This window comes from Arvicola amphibius, chromosome 17 (genome assembly GCF_903992535.2).
Source record: "Arvicola amphibius chromosome 17, mArvAmp1.2, whole genome shotgun sequence".
Taxonomy (NCBI): domain Eukaryota; kingdom Metazoa; phylum Chordata; class Mammalia; order Rodentia; family Cricetidae; genus Arvicola; species Arvicola amphibius.
The window spans coordinates 29,171,596-29,198,093 of NC_052063.2; the positions used below are offsets into that span (position 1 = coordinate 29,171,596).

At 42.9% G+C, this 26,498-nt stretch overlaps 1 protein-coding gene across 1 annotated transcript in view; it reads left to right on the plus strand.

Annotated features, from left to right (window-relative positions):
• The window catches only part of Ptprr (protein tyrosine phosphatase receptor type R), a 234,067-nt gene that overhangs the window by 149,999 nt on the left and 57,570 nt on the right, over positions 1-26,498 (plus strand). The gene's annotated exons all lie outside the window — the stretch shown is intronic.

Genomic DNA, 26,498 nt, shown 5'->3' on the forward strand with positions numbered 1-26,498 from the left:
AGATATAAGAGTTAGCCAATAAGAAGCTAGAGCTAATGGGCCAAGCAGTGATTTAATAGATACAGTTTCTGTGTGATTATTTTGGTTCTGGGTGACCAGCATGAACAAACGGCCCTCTCTCCTACATAACCACAACAAGAATTATTTTTTAATTTATTTATTTTTAATTAAAAATTTCCACCTCCCATTTCCCTCCCCCTCTACCTATTCCCCTACCCCTCCCTCTCCAGTCCAAAGAGCAGTCAAGGTTCCCTGCCCTGTGGAAGTTCAAGGTCCTCTCCCCTCCATCCAGGTCCAGGAAGGTGAGCATCCAAACAGACTAGGCTCCCACAAAGCCAGTACATGCAGTAGGATCAAAACCCGGTGCCATTGTCCTTGGCTTCTCAGTCAGCCCTCCTTGTCAGCCACGTTCAGAGAGTCTGGTTTGATCGCATGCTATATCAGTCAGAGTTTAGCTGGCCTTGGTGAGCTCCCAGTAGATCAGTCCCACCGTCTCAGTGGGTGGGCGCACCCCTCATGGTCCTGACTTCCTTGTTCATATTCTCCCTCCTTCTGCTCCTCATTTGGATCTTGGGATATCAGTCCAGTGCTTCAATGTGGGTCTCTGTCTCTAGCTTCATCCATCGCCAGATAAAGGTTCTATGGTGATATGCAAGATATTGATCAGTATGGCTATAGGATAGGGCCATTTCAGGCTCCCTCTCCTCAGCTACCCAAGGATCTAGCTGGGGACATCTCCATGGACACCTGGGAACACCTCTAGAGTCAAGACTCTTGCCAACCCTAAAATGGCTCCCTGAATTAAGATATATACTTCCCTGCTCCCATATCCACCCTTCCTCCATCCCAACCATCCCATTCCCATTCCTCCAAGCTCTCCCCATCCTCCCTTTCTCACTTTTTCTCCCCATCCCCCCTTACCCCCACCCCAACCCCACCCCCCAGTTTCCAACACAACAAGAATTATTTATCAAGATCTGTATTTTGGTTACCCTTATCTGTCTTTGGGATGTATTTATTCATTTGATATGCTTCCATGTAAAGTAAGTCCCATAAAAGAAAACTTGAATATGCAATGTATATAATGAAGGTAAATTTTTGTCTTCCTCCAAATATTATTAAACTCTTTTCACAGTGTTCTTAAATAATTCTCTTATTTTTTCCAGTGGTTGTGAAATTGGACATAGAGACTGAGGCAGGGGGATTATCATAAGTTTTAGGCCACCCTGAGATATATAGTCAGTTCCAGGTCAGCTTGACTTACAGTATGAGAGTCTGCCTCAAAAAGAAAAGAAAATCTAAAAATTATTTTAATGTATTGCTCGTGAATTATCTGACAAGAGAGAAATTTGTTGTGGTGAGCTATAAAGGCCCTTAGCCAACAAACAGCTGATTACACTTTAGAGAAGAGAGGGCAATCAAATCATTCCTCCTGTCTCCTCCCACAAAGTGCTATTGCCTTCCTGACAGCTCTGCCCCAGCCCCCAAGCCACAGCCTTGCACTTGGGTATAGCTAAATGACATTCTCAGATTTGGTCTGGAAATCACAGTGAGAGAGACCTTTCCTCTCAAGGGTAACTAGGAGTCGGGAGAACTGGGCTGTCATTCATTTATCCTTCACTTCCTTCTAAAAGAGGAAGGGATGGGCTAGGATTCTCAGCTTCTTTCTTTCCAGGCTCAGGCACTTACTGTGGCTTCAAAGGGAAGCCTTGAGGCAGGGATCCAAATGCCAAGGGCAGAGCAGCAGGAAGGGTCATCCTGGCTATAGACAATGTAGGGAAGGTACACTAAAGAAGATTTCAAGACAGTAATAAACAGTTTTTAAAAAAATCAGGCTAATTTTAATTGCTGGCATGCACTACTAATTCTAAGCAAGGTCACCGTGACACTTTCCATGAGAGGAGCTATGACCGCAGCAATCCTGCCCTTGTTTGAATCTCAAGCAGCATACGGTTAAAGATTCACTTGTTAGTTTAATGAAATACATGTTTGAGAAAGGCGGCTACTCAAGTGATATCTTATTCATCTTTGTGATCCACATGAAATGCTATTTAAAAACAAACAAACAAACAAAAAACTAGGGCCTACTGTGTATTAAATGGATCCCATGTCCCCTGGTCTCTAATGACAAGTGCCCCTGCATCCCTAACTCCCAGTGCCTTCCGCTCCCAAAGCAAAAGAAATCTGTTCTCACCAAGAGTCTCCAAGTCCTTCCTGACTTAATAACTGACTTCATCATTTTGTACAAACTTCCTTCCCTAATATTAACGTCATTTACCTTAAAAGTCAATTTCCTTTTATATCAGATCTTCTCTTCCCTTGGGTCATTGCTTCTCTGACACTTGTCTGTCCTTCCTTCTCCTAAAGGAACAAAGTGTGTCCCCTGTCTTGTCAGTTTTCAACCTCTCTCCTCTTCGTTACATTCTTCTGATCAGTTGATGCTCAATGGTCTAACGTCCCAATATAAAACACTTGCTTCACTTTTCTTCCTATCCAGCACTATGGACTGTACATTTCTTGGCATCTCTCCTCTGGTCTACTAGACACTATTTGAACTGACTCTCTGTGCTCACATTTGCCTTCCATTCATGCCTTTATCCAAAACCGCCTAGGAGTTTCATTCTGTGTCTACCACTCTGCTTCCTGTGTTATGTAACTACAGCCATTTCCCACGCTGCCTTTTAGACACATACACTTTGTCTGGGGTACTACTTAAGCGTAAAAGAAGATGCTCAGAAGCTGAACTCAAAACCTTCATCAAGTCATGTCTCTTTGTGTAGTCTGAATCCTAGGAATCTGATAATATCCCCAACCGTCTTACTTCCTCCCCTTTTATGATGTGCCCAAGCCCTGTGAGGATCTGTCATCTTCCCCTAGGACTCCATTCTTTTCAACTTCATTACTACTGAGGACTTGAGATTTCCCATTTCTCTTAATCAATGTCATGCTGACCCTCCTGCCTCAGGTTCTGTCCTTCTCCAATCCATCCCCAGATGTCTCAAACAGTAGTGTTCTAAAATACATTTGAATGTCTTTCCTTTTAAATTCCTCAGTATTTCCACTTTTTATTTGGGAGAAATTGATTTGATCGTTACACCCTCTCTGGCCTAACTTTTGCCAGCCTCTGTCGGACTTTATTTCCTGCTAAGCACCCACACGCATCCATTCTGCTACTGTGTACTGTTTCTCCAGGCACTGTACCAAACTCTTTAAAGTCCATGAAATAGTACTTGCCTGGGCTCTGTCCTTCATTTCCCTACTTGCTATTAGAAAGTACCACCATTGTAGTAAGAATGAATCTGCGTCTACAAATCAAGGAAATGAGAAATGCATTTTATTTCTCTGTAACGCATACTAAACTTTTGTTCTAACTCCCATCCTGCCATTTATGGCAGAAACTTGATCTCAGCCCCTTTCTCGTTGACTCAACCTCAGGTCTCCCTTGCTTGGGAATTTAACTAGATTTTAAAGGGACCTTTTTAATATAAAATATGAGAGTCCCACCTGCCTTGAACTATCCATCCAAACTGCCACTTGCTACACTGTCCGTTGCATCCTGTATCCTCAGAGGTTTGCTTATGAGTGTTACTCCAGCTCATATCTTCTGTCTGTTCATACAAACCCCTCTGTTTCTATGGTGACTACCTCTCATTCCCTCCCTCCTCCTGCCTAAACTTTTGCCAACACAATTCTCACTGCTGACTTCTACACCTCAAGTGGAGCTATAGGAAACTCTATGCCAAGACCCCATCCCTATAGCACCAGCCACTTTTTCTCTTGGTACTACCAAGGGTCAAGATCTCCCACTTCTCCAGGGCTCAACCATAAAAGACAGTGTCTTGCCAGGACTCCTGCTCCCAAGTCATCCTGACTAGCGCTTCTCCCTCCCCTAAGTCCGTGGCCTCTTTCTCTGGCTTTGTGAATAAGATTCTCTACTCGTGTTTATTTCCAAAATCCCTTTACCCGGCAGCCAGACATTCAGAGGAGCTCTTCCCCTGAGCACCTGACCTTTAGAACTCACAAGACAGAACCCCTAGTGCTTTGCCTTCTGCTTGCACATTTCTTCCTACAAGCAATAAAACACCAAACAGCTTGACGACGTGAAGACAAGGAAGGTTCAAAGGTGAGGGGAGGACTGGAAAAGGGGGGAAGAGACTTCACCCACCGCTTCCTCTTGAATGACTCAGGATTGTTCCTCACAGACTCAAAGCCTCACCCAGGCAGCCCAACACTAACCTAGGAACTTCTCTCCTGCTACCTTCTGCATTAATCCCAAAACTTACGTGCCTAGACTGCTTATAGAACTCATATGTGTATTGTCAATTTTAGTTTAGAGGCCTGTCACGGCCAATAGACCCAGAACTTCTGGAGGACATATATAATTTTTGATGGTTGTTTTATCTCTTATATATAGAACGTAACCTCTAGAGAACAGGAGCTCCTAGAAACGAATGAATTTCATGAGTAATTCTCAGGTCAACTCCCAACGGGGAAACACTTTGCTTATCCTGCCAGTCCTTCCTCTTCTCTTCTCGCTCCCATCTTTCTGCCATAAATCTCTGCCAGCATAGTGGATTACGTTAAGAGTGACAAAAAATACAATGCCTAGATTGTGTGTTACACAGTCAAAAAAAAGTTTTCTGAAATTTCGTCCTTAATCCTTAAAGTTTTGTGCTTATGTATTCTAATGGTACCTTTCTAAAAGCCTCATGTTTTATTTCCAGAGCTTGATCCTGATGCAAAGTAATTATAGTTATTCATTGCATAAACATCTAGCTAGAAAGTCATGAGATCATAAAGGATGTTTTATTAATTAACAGTCCCAAAAGGCTCTTGGGTCATGCTGTATAAATCGCTCATCCTTGGTATCAATAATATAATTTTAGTTAAAATTGTAAGTAAAATAAGATTAAAAACTAAATGTACATGCTTATATAAATAGGAAAATATGTAGTAAAATTATAAAGATTAAAAAAATCTATACAATGTAGAGGTTATAGTAGATATTTTTTCTCTATTCCCAACTACCCACCCCTAAATCCTATTGATCCTTGCTTCTCCAGCTTTCTCATTATTGATACACTCCTCACTCCCCATGGACCTGGCATACATCACTTCATCTTTGAATCTTCTGATTATAAAAATCCCATTCCAATTATTATAGTTTATATATCACATATGAAATAGTTTATTTTATCCCTGCTGTCTAGATCTCATTCTTTCCATTCTTAAATGCATATTGTGGGGCTGGAGAGATGGCTCAGAGGTTAAGAGCCTTGCCTGCTCCTCCAGAGGTCCTGAGTTCAATTCCCAGCAACCACATGGTGGCTCACAACCATCTGTAATAGGGTCCGGTGCCTTCCTCTGGCCTGCAGGCAGACACAGAGGCAGAACATTGTATGCATAATAAATAAATAAATAAATAAATAATTTTTTAAAAAAAATCATATTGTATTCTCTTCAGACTTGCCTTCCTAAAACAATATTTGTACTACTTATTATCTTATTATGAGAAAATCTCCCAATCACCTACAGAAAAAGGCATCCTTGCTGGATCCAAGAGATCCTAGACCTTTTCATTCAGATTTTTCTCTCCAAATCTGTTTGCTACTGGCCCCAAAACAACACCCTATCCTACCCAGTCTCCTCCCTTTCCTGTCTTCTTTCCGGGCCCGTGTTTCTGCTGACATTTCAGTCTTTGCTTATTTCGTCTCCTTTTCTTGCTGTCATCTCCAGTCTCCACAGCGCAACATAAGAGTTGCTTTCTCCCAGGGACCATGCAGCCCGTCCATACCCATGAGGCTTTGTGACAACCCATGGGGCTTTGTGACAACAGTGAACTCACAAACAAACCACTGCCTAGGAGTGATTTTTCCTGAAGGAATCATTCAGAAGAGGGCTAAGCTCTGTTCTGGAGTAATGGACCCTGTCCCTCACCAGACTGTAAGGATTGTAACTACTTACTGTAGATCTAGGTTCTGTGTCCTCTCCACCCTCCATGGTTCCTGCCATCCCAGTACAGAGTAGACACTCGGAAAAATTATAGGGTTAATTAGTTTCCCTTTGCATCGGGACACCTCAGATTTCTAAGGAAATTTCCCCAATAGCAGGTAGACGAATGATATAGTGCACAGCCAAGTCTCTGTCGTTTATGACTTAAGTAACTCAACAGATTAAGTCTTCTGTGATATAGCACGCCCTCGCCACAAAACAATGTCTGTTCCACCTTATTTCAAAGGGTATTGTAAAATTAACCACTCAGATGAAATGGCACGGTGACTTTGAGAAGGAAAAGGGAATCTAAAATTACTTTGTGTTTATCGTCTGGTTCTACTCCACAACTCCGCATGTACTGGTTGCTTATATTTTTGAATTTAGGAAGTTGAGTTTTTTCACAATACTGGCACATATCTCCTGCAGGATAATATCATACAATTTTGTTAGCTGTTAATGAAATTTTAGGTTTTTTTCTTACCCTACTTACAATATATTTATGTCTACATAATGTCTAAACGTGTATTTAAAAGTTGGCCATTAAATATCAAATTATCAAACTATGAGTCAATAGTTGTCAAACAGAAGAACTCACTTGTCACGGTGAGTCAGGGATTAGATGTTTTGAGTGCTTCCTAAGTTCTACACAGTTAACTTTAGAGAGTTCGTCTGTAATGGGCAGATGAGCCTGGGCCTTGCTCCTATGACAGTTAACCAATAGAACAATAACCACATAGCTGTGCAGCAAGAGGCCCCATTGGTTTTATTTTTCCCTCCTCTTTCTTCCCATGCCTGTCCTCCCCTAATCCTCCCTTTAAGCCTCTCAAGGAAATTGCATGCAGGTTCAATTCCAAGTTTCCAGAAAACAAGGGACCCTATACAGAGTCTAGAGAGCACATTTTCCTCGCAGTGGGAAGATGAGAATCACACCTCTGAAGGTCCTGGAGGTGTGATTCTCATCCTTTGGGTTGCTACATAACTAAAGGTCAGGTCTTAGTGCAGGAAATCAACAGACAAATTGGTGTGTTCGCGTTATGCCTCCATTTTTACCTCATGGTTTTCTGTTAGGGTAAAACCTGAGCAAGGAAAGTTAGACAACTAGAGAAGAAGTGCTCTCACTTGTAACTTAGCCTGTCTATGATCAGTTAGTAGACCAGCAAGCAAACCTATGTCATTCTTCTCTCAAGCTAAAGCTGCCACAGGGTAGAGGTACTTTGTAGCTTTTTGTGAGCATACTATAACATGGTTTATTTGCCTTGCATAAGTGATGGGCCGTCTTAGAATCATATTGTCTTTAGAATTTCAACCAAGCTAATCCTTGAAGAGTCCTATCAAAGCCATAATTATGTCTGCAATAACAGAAACAGTGAAGAAATGGCCAATCTTACCAATAAAATGTTCTGTGTTCTCCCCAAACTCAAGCCCAGCACTTTTGTTCTAGTATGATTTCCTCCTGGGAAGGACAAATGCCCTGGCTTCTGTCCCTTTCTCCCTCTGGTGGAGAATGTTTTGGTGCTTGACGCGTTTTAACTTTGAAAGAATGTAATCCTTCTTCCATTGAACTTCCTCCGGGAGATATGAATAAAGATCATGACTGAATAAATGTCGGGGCATAAATTATATTAAAATCTCCAGAAATTAAACCCTACATTCTCTACATAAACTCCCTTATGACAGCATAATCCACTCCTGTGTTTCCTATCCAATGGCAGTGGGATCCCAGGTCGGCTCTGATGTTGTAGGTGAGGCTTTATGAAGCTTAACTCGAGGCACAGATTCTTGTCCATTTGATTTCTGGACAGGATGCTCTAAGGAGAAGCCCTGGAGGAAAGAGGAGAAATAGAACAGGGACAAGCGAAAGAGAACTGGCTCATACCCTCACTCTCACTCCACAGGGAGCGCAGGATCACCCATGGTAGCTCATGAACCTTTAGGGAAATGAGCGAGGCACCCATTCCCTCAGTCCCACTGTCCACTGAAGGATACCTGAGGATATAACTTCCTAGTCACCCGCTGTCATCTGAGGGTGGTTCTCCAGAAAGTGGCACCGGATGTCATTAACCGTCAGTGTCCCTGGGGTGATGGGGGAGATAAGGGGACGCCAGCAGCATCACCGTGTTTGCCAATGGCTGCCCCGCTCTTGACAGCACAGTCAAGTTCCTACTCCAGGTTTCTTTGATCTTTCCAGGTCGTTACACATGTTCTGCATGGTCTCCTTCAAATAAACAGCCTTTGTCCTCTCCGAGTGTATGCGCCATTGAACACAAGCTGCCAGCCTGACTCATTTGCTCCACCTGGCAATATAGGAGATCCTAGCACAACACAGAGCAAAACACACAGAGAACAAAAGACCACAGGAAGACTCCCAGGTTCTTTATATGCAGTATTTCAGTTCATCCTCAAAGAAGAAACTAGTGCTTCAGGTGTTTAAGTTATTGGCAAATTAGTACGTTTCTGGGCTATGAGGGGGCAAGTATAATGAAGAGCAAGCATCATGACCCCAGACAAGCACATTTTGGGAAAAGAAGCCAGATTTAACCCTATACTCATTGGAAATAAATTGGAAACACTGTAGTGGGTAAACAGGTATATTACATATCGTCACACTGTTGTTTCTCTTATCAAAATTTCCACTAAGTTTTCAGAGCCTTTTTCAGATTTTTTTTAACTAGGAAAATGTAATTTTGTGAAGCAGACTCAAACCGCACATGGTAGCTAGCCACTGTTTGCCTGGAAGCTTGCCGTCGGTGCCAGCTTTCCTGTCTTATCTGGTCTTTCTCACTCTGGAGTCCAGATGCACATCTGGCATAAAGGACAGATGGTGGGAATATAAGCACAGGAGATAGGCTGCAGTGAGAGGCGATTTGAGGCAATGATAAAGAAAACTCATGTCCAAGACTACGCTCAAAACATGTTGGGTAAGCAAGGCAGGGCGTGTCTCTACTTTGTCCAGATGGTCTGGGTTTGTGTGCTGTGAACAGAGGAGCGGAAAGGACATCAGAGAAAGTGTGTTGGTGCCCCTCCCTAGCAGCTGTCGTTGCTGTTGGAAGAGGCAAATACTGGCAGCTGACCTAGGCTTAGGACATTGACCCGCCCCAGGTCAGCCACTCTTAATGTAGTATCTCATAGGATCTTCCCAGAATCCCTTGAGGCATAGTAGCGAGGGCATCCCTTGTCCTTTCTTGCAAGTGAGATGACCTGGAGAGGCTGGATAGCATGCCTAGCGTCACAGAGAAATAAAAACAGACCAGAAGTTCACACCTAGAGATGCGGACTACAAATTTGCCACTTGGCCATCTATCCCATGCCCTCCTAGATGACAAAGGTGATGGTACTTGAACTTTTGGTAGCTTTTCATATCATCATCTTCTGAAAGTTATTTTAAGGGGATAGCCAGAAATGTGAGGAGCACTGGGAACACATGTAAGTTCTCGCTAACAATAAATCGCAAACTATTTTCCTATTTATTCGTCTGATAGACATAATGCATGATTGTGAGGGAGAGAGTCAGGGCTCTGAAAGTTTAGAATCGATTTTTAAAAACATTCCTCTGTTCCCTGTTAACATACTTTAAAAAACTATAGGGACTAACTAAGAGAATGGTGAGAAAAGATGTTGAGCTTTTGGGTCAAGGCAAATCATGAAAAAGGTGTAACAGTATTCAACCCAAGATATGACCGTGGCAGCATATCCAAACCCAGGAGAATAGAGAAGAAGCCGAGGTTATGGGTACACGTGGGATAGAAAAGTAGAGGTAGATTAAGGGACCGGGTTGGTGAGCAAACCCAGGGTCTCATACATGTTCAGCAAATGCTCTACTACTTAGCTACAAACCCAGCCCAAACTCATATTTTATAAAAATTAAAAAATAAGTTTTGCTAAAGCCACCCCCATCCTTTACTGGCAAGCGTGGTCCTCTCTTAAGGCAAAGTCTGAAGTGCATGAGCCTTTGTGGCCTGGTGACCCACAGGTTTGGGACTGGACTCTGCCAGACATCACTATGACTGCTTCCTTTCTCCTGTCTCCTTCCCTTTCCCACTGCTGGTACCCTGAAACCTCGCCAGAGTAGGTCCCAGTGAGTGCAGTTCCTGCTTGGGTTTGCTACCAGTCCACCCAGCTCACAGGCTTGCCTTGTGAAACTGATTAGAAAGGACTCTCAGCCCTTCCCCCACACCTGACCTCCATGTCCTGTCCGAGAACATGCTGGGATCCATTTCCACACCCGCCATGAAGGGGCCAAATCCCATTACCCTGGGACCTCCCTGGCCATTCGGAGTACGACCTATTTTCTTTCTTCTTTCTTCCTTTCTTCCTTTCTTCCTTCCTTTCTTTCTTTCTTTCTTTCTTTCTCTTTCTCTCCTTCCTTCCTTCCTTCCTTTCTTCCTTCCTTCCTTCCTTCCTTTCTTTCTTTCTTTCTTTCTTTCTTTCTTTCTTTCTTTCTTTCTTTTTTTTTAGAAAGAGAATTCAATGTGCTTCCTATATACTGCATAAAGCTGAAGTTTCCTTAAGAGTTTCTTTTAATTATGTATGTGCATGGGAGGTGGCACATTTGGATGCCTGTGTTCATGCCCTAGGAGGCCAGAGGTACTGGGTCCCCTAAAGGGGGAGTTACAGGCAACAGAAGGCGACACTCTGGTCCCCTGAAATAACAACAAAGAACAACGCGTGTTCTTAACGACTGAGCCATGTCTCCAGCCCAAGGCAGCCATTCTAGAATGTTCTTGTCATCCCGACTCTGAAGAGCAAATACAACGGTATTTTTAATTCTCCTGTTCACCGGTTGCTTTACTCAACTACCCACCAAGGGCTTTGCTTTGGAGAGTGTTCTAGAAAAGGAGCGGCCCTTCTTTGCTAGGGGACCATACTCCAGATCTCCGTATACAGGTTGACAGAATTAGGCGAAGCAGCCTGTTTTGTAAGATCCGTTTGAATCAGGGCAGGCCCAGGCTATTCCCAGGGAAAGCCTGCCTTCCTATTTTGAGAGACCAGCTCTGAGTCTTAGATACTGTGTCAGGTTTTGCCTTGCAGGCTCTCGCCCACGGTGCTGTCTGAAATGCGTCGCACCGCTGAGAATACAGTTGTGCATCTCACAGACGCCCTGAATATTGTGTTTCTTTGGAGGGAGGCACCATCATGCTCTCCTTATATTTCCCACGACCTCTGCTTAACAGAACTCTGAAAAATGGCAGATCACCAATAACAAGTTACTTGAGCAAAATTTAGTTTAAAAATGATTTTTTTCTTTTATGAGTATACTTCAAATGAAAGTGCTGTTCCCAGTTAGCAAGGTCTTATAATCCTGGGTAGGGAAAGGTGGGGGCGGAGCCTCGTAACCATTTGGGGGGCAGGGACGACTGTGTTCTCAGATCATTTTGTGTTGGCTAGGGCCAAACTCATCTGACTACAGAATAGAGAAACAGTGCCATCTAGTGGAAGATAGCATATTGACTCATCTGTCACCTAATCGTGCAGAAAATTAAATTTTACTTTATTTATTTCTATTATTGAAAATAGTTTTTCCCCATACAATATATCATGATTATGGTTTCCTTTCCCTCTTCTCTTCCAAGTTTCTCTTCACCTCCCCTTCCATCCGGGTCCACTCCCTTTCCGTGTCTTGCAAAGGACCTGTAGGATAAAACTTAATTCACTAATTAATTATGAGAGGGAACCACCAAAGATGCCATTAAGTCCCATTACGTGCTGGTCATCTTCTGTTTGGCATGAGGCCTACCCTTAAAAGTGGCATATTTCCCCAGTGGGATGCCATTGGAGAAAGCTAATTTTTTTAATTTAAGTGATTATCAATTAGACATAGCTTCTGGGCTAGAGATGGGAGGGAGTGTGTCTGCCTCTCCTTTAAGCTCTAGGAAGGACCCCATATGGTAATGACCCCTGTAAGCCCTGTGCCTGCTGCCACAGCCTCTGTGGATTTCTATGTCTGTTGGTCATGCTGTATTTACCAGGCTTCATTTTGTTGGTGCCATCCATCCTCTCTGGCTCTTATACTCTTTCTGCCTCCTCTTCCATGGGGATCCCTGAGCCCAGAGGGGAGGCATTGGGTAGAGGCATGCCACTTAGGGCTGAGTGTTCCAAGGTCTCTCACTCTCTGCATTTGTCTGGCTGTGTTCAACCAATTCTTTTTTTTTAATTTTTTAAATGATTTATTTAACTTTATGTACATTGGTGAAGGTGTCAGATCTCGTGGAACTGCATTTTCAGACAGTTGTGAGCTGCCATGTGGGTGCTGGGAATTGAACCCTGGTCCTCTGGAAGAGCAGTCAGTGCTCTTAACCGCTGAGCCATCTCTCCAGCCCTCAACCAATTCTTAAGCAAGAGATCTTTATCGTCTTGGTATGGTGATGGTGGCTTTTTCTACTATCAGGGTCCTATAGAAGAGTCTAAATTGACTCCTTAAAACCATATTTTAGAGTGCATCTCTTCACCTCTAGATATATGCTCCATATATCAATATCCACTCCCATCTCAGCAAGGTACTGGGGGGCATAGTGTTAGACCTAGTTCCTAGCCCTGCCAAAACTTAAAGAAAAGAGGTTTCTGTGCCAAACCACTTGTGGTAAAGTGAATTTGGTTTGGGGTAAATTAGTAAGAGTTTAAAAGTGTATGAGCTTATACGAAGGGAGGGAGACAGAGCTGAGGTTTTTAATTTGGGTTTTCTTGGGGGGTTGGGATGTTTGGGGTTTTAACTATTATTGTTTCATTGGTTTTTCTGTTTGTTTGTTTTTTTGATTTGGACAAACTCAACTTAGAAGTTTGTTTAATAGATATTTTGGGATTATATACACAGAGATATACTCATATATATATATATATAGATAGATAGATAGATAGATATAGATATACACAGAGAGAGAGAGAGAAAGAGAGAGAGAGAGAGAGAGAGAGAGAGAGAGAGAGAGAGAGAGAATATTACTTCCCCTGTCGTGCACATAAAATCTTTGAGAGCAGTGAAGGAGTGAGAGATATCTTTGCTAAATATTATTTAAGAATTGTTGATCTTAGGGTTTTCCCAGTGGCTTAGGGAAACTTACATTTTCTAAATTTGAATTTAAGCTTGTTCTTCTGTATGTGACCTGTAGGTGGCACACTGAAGCAACTGTATTCCTAGAAGTGGCCATCAAGGCCCCTTTGTGACAGCTGTCCCAAGACTGGTTTCACACAGCATCTACAACAGTTGTTCTCCCCCTTCCAAATGCTGTGACCCTTTAATACAGTTAGTTCCTCGTGTTGTGGTGACCTCAATCATAACGTTATTTTTGTTATCATTTCACAACTATAATTTTGCGACTGGTATAAATTGTAAGGCATTTTTTTTTTTTGAGGTAGGGGTTTGCCACAGGGTTGAGAGCCAAAGGATGAGAATCTCTGGTTCTAGTGTTCATATTCGTGAAACATGGGAAGGACGGCCTCAAGAAACCCTTCGCACGCTGTAATTCCAGTCCTCCCTGCAATTACCATGTTTTATTTGTGGTGCCTCAAGGTGGCTGTTTATACACGAAATCAAATTGTCTCGTCTTGTGAAGAACTTCAAGATCCTAAGAAGGAATCCAATAATGACGACACAGCTTCCATGTGCTTATACTTTTCGTCTGTTTCTCTGAAGTCGTTACTCCTCATAGAACACCGAATTGCATAATTTATTAAGCGAGTTGGTAAGCTTCGTTGGACTGGAAGCCACCTGCCCACTGTTTAGCTATGCCCACACTCTTTCCGAATCTTGCACTGCCCGATACACACTGGCCTTCCCGAAATGCACTGCCCCTTCCCTGCCCTCACTCGCTGCTGCCATAGCTCAGTGTGCCGGGTGTAGTGGTGGTATGGAAGCAGGTGGCTCTATTTTGGAACTCAGAACTTTGCCAGGTGTATGTCATATACCTGTAACCTCGGTATGTAGAAGGTGAAGGCAGCAGGATCAGGAGTTCAAGGCCAGTCTTGGCCTCCATGGTGAGTTACAGGCCAGCTAGGCTACCATGGATCTTGCCTCAGACAAAGCAAAACAACAAAAGCCTTGTTATTTCTTGAATATGCATCGTTATAGGATTGAGATGTATAGTGCAGCCGTTCCCAAGCCTATCCTAATACAGCGGCTGAGGGAAACTTTGTATGCTCTCTGTGTAGACAGAATCTTAAAGCCTAGATGGAGTTTATAGAAAGATATTATAGACTCTGACCCAGGAATTTACCCTCAGTAGGTCTGGGGGACTATCTGGGAAGAACAAGGGGAATCTGATCCGTGGAGACATCCCTACACAGTCTGCCCTCAGTGCTCAGGGGTTCCACACGTGTGGATTCAATCAAATGCAGGTAAACATGTGTGGAAGAAGAAAGAACTGCATCTGTGCCAAACATGCACAGATGTTTTTATTGCCCCCCAACTAAACACTGCAACAATTTCCATGGCGTTCACATTGTACTGGTGTCATAAACAAATGAACGCTGCTGACTTGACCCATACAGAAGGAGGCCTGTGGATCTAAACTCTCACTAAACGCACTGGTCTCCTGACAGTTTAGGTAGCTATTTGGATCCTGGAACCAATCCCTTGTAGAGACTAAGGGATGATTATGCACATGGATAGATACACACACACGGTGTATTTAAACACATCCATCAAAACCTATATGTACATATACACATGTTTCAATGCCTGTGTGTATACATTTGGATTGCTATACATTTATATTTCTCAGGCGTTCTGTATTTAAATGATTCTCTTTGGCTACTGTGGTCTCAGTGATCCTGGTCCAAGCCACTGAAAGGGTCCTCTGACTACACGGTGATGACAGAGCCCTGGCATGAAGGCTGTAGTGGAGATCCTGCCAGAAGCCCAGCTCTGGAATTCCGTTAACTCAGACATTGTCAATCTGAAGAGCTTTACGTGACTTTTACAAACCCGACTGATTTATGCCCCACAGTGCCTCAGTGGTCCTTATCTATACTGTTGTTCTGGGTTCCTGGAGCTGACTTTATTACTAAAATTACTAGGAGTTCAGGATGCTGAATGTTTAGAGACAAGGAGCTGAGAGGAAGATGTTAACTGGCTTGTCTACAAAGACCCCCTAAGGAGATGGTGGGAGCCGGCTGTTGGGTGTTATTCAGCATCAGGGAGACACATTCACTGCGGATCACATCTTGCTCTAATCCAGTACCTTGCAGCTCTGTGTCCAGGGGCCATCGGGGAAAGTGGGTGCAGACTCCTCTGGATCCTGCACCCTTACTGTGAGCTCAACTCTGAAAACACTTGCTCTCCTAATTAGCATATCAGATTTTCTTTTCTTTCTGAACTGAGAAGTCCCAGTTTTAGAAAGCACTTAGAAACCCACGCGTCCTCAGCTGGGGTGATCCAGATGCACTCCAGCAAGAACGAACACCATTTTTGCTACAGTAGGAACAGTTGACAGTACATACAAAGTCATTAGTATTTTGTCTTCACAGTGTTCAGCTCCAATCAGTAACTCGGCAATCTGATTTTTTTTCCACAGTCTAAAGTATTTGACAACAAAAGTCTAAGATCTTAATTCATCGGGAAAAGGTTAGGTTTCCTGACTGAAATATCACTCCTGTTCCTAGATTGGAAGGGTAATTTTATTCCATTGTGCCTCGTTTATTCTTAGTACAACTTGTGTGGATTGTTTTTAGGATAATGTCAGGGTAATTGTTCAGAACTGAGCTACGGGCCAGCCCAAGAACCCTCTCCTGGGAATAGCTTGGCTCAAACATACAAAAAGAGTTCTCGTCTTTTCAAAAGTATTTCTTCTTAAACATAAAGATTTTACACAATATGAAAATAGCAATAAGAAGTCAGTGGCAGTCTTGTGTGCTTTTCGTGTCCAGTGAGATGGCAAAGGGTCATGCCCTTTGGCTCTGTCTCCCTGGGTTATTTTATGATGGGATGGCACAGAATATAAGGTGTCCTACTTATTCTGGGAGGGTGCATTCTTATCATGGCCCGTTCTTATCTTGGGCATGACACAGTATAAAATACTAGTAAACAGGGCCATCAATGTTTTCACCAGCCTTTAATCACAAAAAAAAAAAAAAAAAACTCTTTAAGTAATATATTCTTGCCGGGCGGTGGTGGTGCACGCCTTTAATCCCAGCACTCGGGAGGCAGAGGCAGGCGGATCCCTGAGTTCGAGGCCAGCCTGGTCTACAAGAGCTAGTTCCAGGACAGGCTTTAGAAACTACAGGGAAACCCTGTCTCGAAAAACCAAAAAAAAAGTAATATATTCTTATTGCAGAAACCTTAAAAGTATATTTATACACCACTCAAAACAGAGCCAGGCACAGATCCTCACGTGTGTAGTCTTAGCTACTCTGGAGGCTGAGGCAGGAGGAGCTCACAACCCAAGTTCACAGCCAACCGGAAGAGTGCAGTGAGACCTGTCTCAGATGTTAGGAAGGAAATTATTTCATAGCCAGCCTCACCGTGGGACTCACACCTCCCCTCACCCACTACCGGTTATACACACTCTCCAGACTTCTGCGTAGATATCCACCCATCATGTCCGCAGTCGTGGCTGGCCACTTGTGCTGTGGCACTGGCGGCAGGAACATCGGGATTCAGGCAACAGCGGGAGCAGAGTTAAATACCTGGCGTCACCCCGACGGTGCCTTGGTAACAGAATGAGAAGGAGTGTAAATAAGAAACCAGCCAACAGTTAGTTGTAAAAAGCACCTGTTCTCCGTGCTGGCGGCTGATCTCAGTGCTCTACATTGATTATGTCTATCAACCCTAGGACAATCTAAAGAACCTCCGCTGTCGCTCCGCGCTATCCGTCTTCACCTGTGTCTTCAGGTTCCAACAATGCAGATGTAAACTGTTTTAACTGCATCTTTACAGAGCACTCGTGGGTTATTTGGTTGTGCTTTAGTGATACAGCCTGACAACTATGCCCAGAAAGCTTACGTCACATTAGGTGTGACGGGCAATCCCCGAGGGATTTAAAGACAGAGAAGGTTCCATGACACTCTCACGCCATTTGAAGTAGGGCCCCGGGCAGGTGCAGATTTTTATGTCTGTGGGAGATATTGGGACCAGTCCCTTGTAGATTCTGGGGGACAGCTATAGCTCTAAAGAGCTGTCTCCCCACTCTGTAGAGGAGAAATCTAATTTCTAATCAGAGTTTGCGGCTCTAAGCAGGAGTTCAATTTGAACCTCAGGCGGTCACACCCAGAGTCTGCCTTTATGCTGTTGCCAAGCTTTGTATGTTCTGAAATACAATGTGGAGAACGTTCTGAAATTTATGCATACTTATAAATGAAGTATGAAAATCATTTAGAACTGGGAAGAGCAGGAAATCATACGATGTAACTTTCAAAAAACACCTCTCACAAAAACATAAGACATCTTCAACTAGTCTCAAACTTTCCAAGAAAGTTTATTTTGCAAACCGTTTTGCTTTCCTGTTTAACGGTTCCACAACCGTCTGAGTAGTCTCTTCGTCCAGGTGCCTAATTTTAAGGTGTCCCTCTGTGTGAATCACAAAAACAAAAATAAGGTACAAATCAATTAAACTACTTCATACACTATAATTCTGTTTGTAGATGTGACCATCTGTGCAATGAATATTTTTAGATGAATGAATAAGGCAACAGGGAATAAAATTTCAGAATCCAATCCACCCTGAAAGCAAACAGAAGTGGATTAGGCCAGCATATACCGCTCTAGGAATACCAACTTTTTAATCACAAGTTTTCTCACCTACACACAGTTTAGTTTCACCCTTACAACCAGAAAGATGCAGAAGGGAGAACTATTGAGGCCATGAAGGATGAACACAAATACGGCATAATGACATGTATGTAGAAAATGTCATAATGAGGTGCGTTGTTTTGTTCGTTAACTAAAAAATAATAATTTTAAGAATATTTTAAAACATGGTTATAGCAGCTAAATAGATAAGAAAAATTATAAATAAACAAAAGGCAAATTTGATACTTTTGTTCTTTTATCTCAGATAATCACATATATTCCAAAGTTAATTTTCCAACTCGTAGTAGCAATATTTACTGTATATTTTAATTTACTGTATAATCCATTTTTCAGAGCAAAGAACAAAAGCAAAAACTAAAAATCACTGAAGTACATCAGTAAAGTTTGGGGGGTTTTTGTTGTCATTTTTAAGACAAGGAAATGATGAGTCTTTAAAATTGAATGACACTCACATATATTAGTTTATGCTTTTTTTTTTTTATAGTTTTCCAACTGCCAAAAATAGGAGAGACTGGAAGAAAATTGATCTACTTTACATGTAAAGGAGGTTTTTGAAAAATTGCTCTCAAAAGTTATCTGACGAGTTTTCTGCTCAGGCCTTGGAACTGAGGTCTTGGTGACAGGGCTTGATTAAATTTCCACATCTCTTATCTGTAGTTTATTCATGTTACCACCGTTGCTGCTGGTTTTCAACTTGGACACAGGAAGCCAGTGCCAATCAATTTTGTTCCCAAGGTGACAGGAAGCCTTGGTTGGTCAGATGTTGCTCTGGTTTGCTGTTCCCGCCCCACCCGTCATGCCTTCTTCCCTTTTGGCTGAACTTAAGACAAATTAATCAGTGGTTGACATCTGGCAGACAGCTTCAGTGTCGTCTCGGTGGTGGTTTGTTGACCTGGAGGGCTAAAGCGTGAAGAAATCAGTGCAGAAAACTTGCAGACACTGACCTAAATGTGGCTAAGGACCCTTCCCCGGTGCTGCACGGGAGGCTCCTCGTCCGGCGTTTTGATTGACAGTGTGGATCTTCCTGATCAATGACACATTTATGAGATCAACATTTCACCTTCTTTAGGATGGTGAGTGACTTACCTCACCCTACTGTAAATTCCAGATTTGAAATGGGAAACGGAGGCCAGGAAAGCACTCAAAGAATGCTAAGCTTTTAAACAGGTCTCTGGTGTTTATGAACTTAGCCGCCTGAGAAGTCTCTTCCTGTGCATCTCAGTCCCCAGAAAAATACCGCTTACCACCAAACGCTCGCGCAGAACATGTTGGTATCCAGAACATAACAAATAAAAGCAGCTCACAATGTTAAGGGTGAATAAAATCAAACGAGCTGACCTTTCCAACCCTGGAACCAAATGTTTCTAGAGTCTCCCTTTTGGACTCTACCAAATCTGAAGCTACAAACTCTCAGCAACCTCGCAGCCACGTGTGTCAGGAATTACAGGTTTTAAAGATTATCAATGCTGAAAGGCAGGTCTAATCTTATGATGGAGATTATGAGAAATGTCTAAGATGAAGGAAGGTGAGATTAAGATAAACCTAAAAAGGGCAGGTATGTTGGACCGGATGAGCCTTTCCTGTCCCTAAAATGCCTTGTGCTCTTAAACAGGAAATGTATTCTTATTCACCCGAGGCCGGTGTCAAGCCTCGGCGCAAGATTGCAAAGGATTCTGGGTAGCGGCAGTGAATAGGCAGGAACGTGAGCAGGGAGGGAAATGTCCTTGGTGGTTGCTACACAGGGCAAATTTTCCAAAGGCAACAGAAAGCTCATTGCTTATTCATCCACATCTCCCATATTTGGGGGACAGACTCTCAGTTCGCTCCGATTTCCCAGTACTTTCCACACCCGAATTTGGAGGCATTTAACCCTAGCGCTGATTCAGGCTATGGGGTCCCTGGGGATTGGGTATACAATGGGGTCACTGAAGGGTTCTATCCTGAGGACCCTGCCAGGGGCAGCAGTCGTCTGAAGGCTCTCCACAGGTTCTCTCCCTAGATGTGTTGATCCAGAGGATGCTGAGCTGTCCTTCTGTTTCCATTGCCTCGTTATATGGGAATAAACTCCCCAGATAAGTGAAATAAATGCTAGCGTACCTGGGAAAACCTCGAGACGTACTGAACTCTGAAAAGCCGTAACCCAGGTTTTCCAGCAGCCAAACAGAAGGTAGCCCGGGGCATGAAATAAGTGCCTATAAGTAGCCATTTGCTGGCAGGTTGTTTCCAGGTTCTAGCTGATGGAGCAGATGCAGAGATCCACAGCCAAGCACCAGGCCAGTTGAAGAGAGGGAGGAGGGAATACATGAGCAAGGGAAGCGGGTCAAGATCATGATGGAGGAAACCCGCAGAGACAGCTGACCCTCGTTCGTGGGAACTCATGGACTCTAGACCCACAGCTAGGGAGCCCGCATGGGACCAAACTAGGCCCTCTGCATGTGGGCAACAGTTGGGTAGCTTGGTCTGTTTGAGGGGCCCCTGGCAGTGGGGCCAGGATTCATCCCTGGGGCAAGAACTGGCTTTTTGGAGCCCATTCCCTATGGTGGGATGCCTTGCTTAGCCTTGATGCAAGGGGGAGGGCCTTGACCCTACCTCAACTTAATGTACCGGAGTTTACCCTTTCAGAGGACTAGAATGAGGGGGGGGGGGTTAGGTTGGAGAGTGAGATGGGAGGGAGCGGGAGGAGGGTAGGAAGAACTGTGGTTGATATGTAAAATGAATAAAAAAAATAAAAAAGGAAAAGAAAACCCAGAAGACTGCTAGAAATCTAAAGTGTGTTCCACACTCATGTTAAGTTCCTCTTCTGGTTTGCATGAGAATCTATTTGAATAAGAGTGAGCTGCCAGCTGGGCAGTGGTGGCGCACGCCTTTAATCCCAGCACTCGGGAGGCAGAGGCAGGTGGATCTCTGAGTTCGAGGCCAGCCTGGTCTACAAGAGCTAGTTCTAGGACAGGCTCTAGGAACTACAGGGAAACCCTGTCTCGAAAAACCAAAAAAAAAAAAAAAAAAAAAGAGTGAGCTGCCTTGTACCTGCTCTTCTGAACTCACTCTTCCAACCACCACAGAGGGGAGCATGCTCAAGAGAGTGGTATACCAGTTAGCCATTCACAACGGCAGTGCCCCAAGTGAGATGCCACACCCCACGGGTGTTAGGTCTTCTTGGCCAGCAATTTCTTACTGTACGACATTTCCCAATTGGCAGACCAAAGCTGTCCCATTGATCAATCCCCTTTCAAACCCCTAAAGGTGAGACTCTTAGGAGGCTTGACAGAGGTTACCAAACATAAGTAGAAGATTGTGTATGATAGCCAAACTATAGAGACAATAGAGACAATATGTGTGATTGATTTCTTTCAGGAAATGTGTTATAGCTGGTGATTTTTTTAAAAAATGTTTATGTAAAATATACTCTTTTTAAAAAATTGAATTTCTCTTGGTGTGCTTAGAATAGAAAGCATTACTGTTTGGCAGAATCACTATAATACAAATGTTGTCCAGTGACTTCCCAAATCTGACCTTTGACCTTCAAATTGTCAAGTTGTTTGGGGTCGACAAGAGTACAAGGATGTAGAGTCGTTTATTGAGCATATTCAAATGTAGACTAGCACCTCAAGGCCTAGCCTTAGCCCAATGCGGAGAATATGCCCAGAACTACAAAAAAAAAAAAAAAGCTACTGCTCTGGGTGCAGAGGGAAAAGCTAGAAAACCTTGCATGCTCGTCTTATGCACCTACAGCAGATAGATTTTTCTTCTCACCTTCCCAGCGAGGAAACAGACACAAGCATCTGAGACAAGGTCCACGGGCCTGGAGGCGTCAGGGCAGAGATGCCAGTTGAGTGACACCAGAACTCACAACTTTTCCCTATTTTCCGCCTCCCCTGATGCCCAAAGTCCCGCATAATCCTGATCTCTCCTCGTCGCTATTCTTTCAGTGGCGAAACAGAAGCAGGCTGAAATAAAATAATACTGCTTTTAGCCAAAGACACGGAGGAGCTTGACAGGAGCGGTGGGTTTGTGCTGCCTTCCACCTACAGGTGGCGCGAGCGAGCCACACAGCCTGCAGGAGACCTGGGTCAGCTCTTCCACCTTTTGTTTTAAAGAACAGAGAAGCAGCTGTTTTTCTGTCCTGAAAAATTCTGCCTATGACATTTGTAGTCCCTCTAAGATTTAAAGCCAAATCAAATAAATAAGGATCAAGGGCCCTGTAAGGATCCCAAGTCTGGAAAAGAGCCATCGAAAAACCTCTCCTCCTGTATGTCCCTAATTGTCACCCAGAAGGGGCTCTGCACGGATTTAGACCCAAATGCACAGAGCAGGGTTTCCTACTAAAGCCTGCAGCCCCAAGACTGGCGTTTGACATCCCTGGTGGGGATTCTATTTGTTCCTTAGCGCTGGTCACGAAGTGTGTTCAAAGCGGTGTTTGCACTCCTTGGAGTTTTTCCCTCTTCTCAGGACAGAACGATATGCAGTTTAGCCGCGGGTGGGGAGGAGCTGTAGATTCCATTAGAACTCAAACCGAGAACTTCCTCCACGAATACAATTGCATTGGAGAAAGGAGGTCCAGGAAAAAGATGCAGCCCCGCACCCCAGGACTTTACATGGGTGAACCCTGGATTCCAGTAATGCGGTGGCCTTATCGAGGACAGCCTGGGGCAAATTGGCAGTACATTAGAAAGCCTGATTGGGGAGGGGGGGGGAGGCGACCTGGGCCTCACGTCAGCTGTTTTCCTCCACAGGATACTGGGTGATTCCTGTCCTGGCCAGATACTGAATACTAAAAGCTCAGCCCAAGAGTTCTTGTCAAAAATGGTTTCCGTAGCATATTTTGACTTGCTTAGGTCTGAAGAGCTTTTGGAATTTGTTAGGTGTGGGCCTGAACTCCAGGAACTGGCCTGTGGCATTCGCTTAATGAGCCCTGTCCCCTCGGACAGATTGTCCTAAGTACCGCATTTTGTTTTGGTTTGTTTTATCGAGTTCACACTTCTCTGGATGTCCTCATCTGACACGGGAATTATTGGTAGAACATGTATGTGTTGATAATTCAGACACACAGAGGCAAAAAAAAAGTTCAGACGTCGAATTTTCTGCCACGTTTCACATATATGCAAACTGCTATGAATATGTTCAACCTACAGATATATTCCTCATATTATTATTATGACGAAACTTTTGGGATTTGCCAGCAGTTCATCTCATATACAATATAGAAAAACCATAAGACCATTGTTAAAGCGTATACATCATTTACTTCACATAAAACAATAGATTAATAACACCCAACTTCTTAAAACATTTGATAAAATAGTCAGCACAATAATAAGGCCCCAAAGGTGCCTTTATATAAAGCAGTGGGTGGTAAAGAATCTTTAAGTCTTAATTGTGTGTGTGTGTGTGTGTGTGTGTGTGTGTGTGTGTGTGTGTGATCGTGTGATCCCATCCCAGAAATTGACCTTTCAGGCAGCTGTGAGCCTGGGCCACCTGATACCCACACTGGGAACTGGACTTGGGTCCTCTACAAGAACAGTGTGTGCTTTTAACTACTGAGCCCTTTCTCTAATTCCAAGGAGGTTGTTTTTTTTTTTAAATCTTTCTTCAATGTATTAATTTCATTACTAAGATTTTAAACTACTTCGTGGTTTTGGATGTCCAATAGTCAAGAACGAATTCTTCTCTTGTTCGCTGCTGGTGGGATTGTAACCTAGTACAGCTAGTATGGAAAGAGTGTGGAAGCTTCTCAAAAGATTGAAAATAGAAATTACCATTTGACCGAGTTATACTACTCCTGGGTGTATTTCCAAAGGTCTCCATATGGTGACTACACAGCCCACTGTGCATATTTGCATATCATGCTTCCTGATGCCCTAGCTGTCATGACACAGAAATGGACGCAGTGTGGATGTCCATCAACAGGTGACTGGGTATCAAAAATGGGGCCCATGCGTACAGTGGAGTTTACTCAGCCGTAAAGAAACTGAAGTTTTCAGGGAAGAAGAAGGCCTGGAAAGCGGCACAGTAACCTCGGTGACTGAGACACTCAGAAGGAAGCTGTTTGGTGTCCCACACCTCTAATCCCAGCCCTCAGGAGGCAGAGGCAAGTGGAGCTCTGTTGGTTCGAGTCCAGCCTGGTCTACATTGCGAGTTTCAGGACAGCCAGACCTACATAGTGAGAGGCTGTCTCAAAAAAAGCAAAAGAAGATATAAGGAAAGAAACTCAGAAAGACAAAACTTCATGATTGCCAGGTGCATGTCCAGAGGGCAGAAAATGATATGTCTTTCGTGTTAGACATGAATGTTATTTTAAAAGATCTCTCAGGACCAGGATTGTGGTCCGACTCTGCCTCAGCATCCCAGGGGCTTACTGTCATGAACATCCAAGGCGATTGTAAGACACCTCTATTTCCCTTTCCCTGCAGCTCCGGATAATCAAGGCCATCACTCAGTGGGACATTTGGATCCCACAGGTTATGCAGAACAAATAGTTGGTAAAGGAAGAAAACTTATTTCTATTTCTTTTTCTTTTCTTATTTCAAATTTTGTAAGAACTGTCATGATTTTTATAATATTTAAGTAAAACAGTCCATGTTATAATTTATATGTAAATGAAGCTCAGTGGAAATATACTTAATTTTTTTCTCAATTTTACTTATAAGGCAGGTAATACAAAAGGTGAAAATTATTAAAAAATTTTACCTGAAACTTGAAGATAAATTTAGAATACAGATATTATTTAGATATCTTTATTATTTAGATATCAGGTTATTTATATTTAGATATCAGATATATTTAGAATACAAGGTTACACATACTCTTTTCTGCCATGTCTCTGATGCTAGTATTTTAAAAGCTGTTCTCTATCATAATGATTTAGCACTGATAAAGAGGGGATAAAAAGGGGAAAAAGTTACATTTTATATGTCTTAAATAATAAAGAAAATTAATTTTGCCATAGTGGATAAATAGGAAAAACTAGGTATATATCTATATATATATATATATATATATATATATATATATATATATATATATATATATGGCTAAGCAAACCTATACAGTACAAGAAAGCCAACTATAGCATTGTAATCATGAAAGGAACTGGAAATAAATAACTGAGTAGACATTTATCACTAGATAAATAATTATAAAATCTATATTTTGCTTTAATAAGGAGTTTTTAAATATATAATGCAAGGTAGGGAAAGAACACAAAACTAAAATCTGGGATACATTATCTCTGTATTATATTATATTATATTGTATTGTATTATATTATATTGTTGTATTATATAATATTATATTATATCATATCTTCAGTGATGTGCATCACTGAAGTGAAAGCACTTAAGGCCTCAGGACAACCTGCTGCAAGGACCAGAGTTAGAAGAGAGGAAATTTTACAAAAGAGCCAAGGACATAGTCCAATAGCAGGGCACCTGCTTAGCATGTGTGGGCTCCTGGGTTTGACCCCAGCTCTGGAAAACAAATATTTTCAGATTTTATTGTAAGAGTGTGTTCATTTTGTACTGAATTTATTTTAATATTTGCTAGATGAAAACCTAGAAATAGAGCGTTGTTTCCTTTGATTTAAAGACTTTATGTCACAGATGTCTTTGTAAAGGACAGTGGAGAGATGGGTCATCAGCTGTGTTATATGGATGATAACATAGGAAGATGCAGTTTTCAGACCACGGAGAGATCTTTGGCCCCAGTTTCACACTGACTAAACGGCTGCAATAGTCCCTCGTGCCTGTGATCAACTATGGTTCAGAAATATTCAACTGAAAATCCAGAAATCAGCCAGGCCTGGTGACTCATGCCTGTAACCCAGCACTTGGGAGTGTGTTAGCAAGAGTTTTGCCACAAGTGCAAAGCCAGCCTGAACTACACTTGAGATCTTGTCTCAGAGAATTCTAGGCCAGCTGGATAGCTCATCAGGTAAAGGTACTTGCTACCAAGCCTGCCAAACTGAGATCAATTCCCAGATCGTCATAGAAGGAAAGAACCAATCCTGTAGTCTACGAAGTTCAGACTTGGGAATCGTGAGAATATAATGTCATCTACCAACCAAGTTCAGACTTGAGAATCGTGACCATATGATGCTGTTGTCTACAAAGTCCATACTTGAGAACTACACAGTTGAGTTACCAAAACAAACTGTCAAACAAGGCCTCCTCATGTCTTTATGAATTGTGATTGCACGTTGGGCTGCATTCAAAGATAGTCTTCATCACATAAAGTCAGGAGACCAGCGTTTGGACACCCTGGAGGCTTTGTGACAAAACCACACAGCGATTTCTCAGGCGAGACACCAGACCTTACACTAGAGGTCTCCAACAAAACCAAACAAACCATAAAGACGCATTAAAAGGAACTGTTCACATCACAGAGGAGGCTGGAAGTCCCCGTGTCTTCAGGGTGACTCAGCAACCTGGCTACGAAAGGAAGTCAATGGTGTGGTTCTAGTCTGAAGGCCAGCAGGCCTGGAATACAGGAAAAGCTGAGTTTGAATCTCCATACAGGTAAAAGACAGTGTCTCGTTCCAAAGACTAGCAAACCTGAATTACCCACTTTGACTTAAGGAAAGATGGGGTAAGCCCTTTTCTTTGGTCCAGTCTGATGAACGAGGCCTACCACATTATAAAGGACAATTTGCTTTGTTAAATGTACTAATTTAGCATTGATTTCGTCCAAACACTCTCTTCAAAATATTCCCTATGCCTAACAAAATGACTGAACATCCCGTGTCTCATCAGCATGACACATAAAATTATTA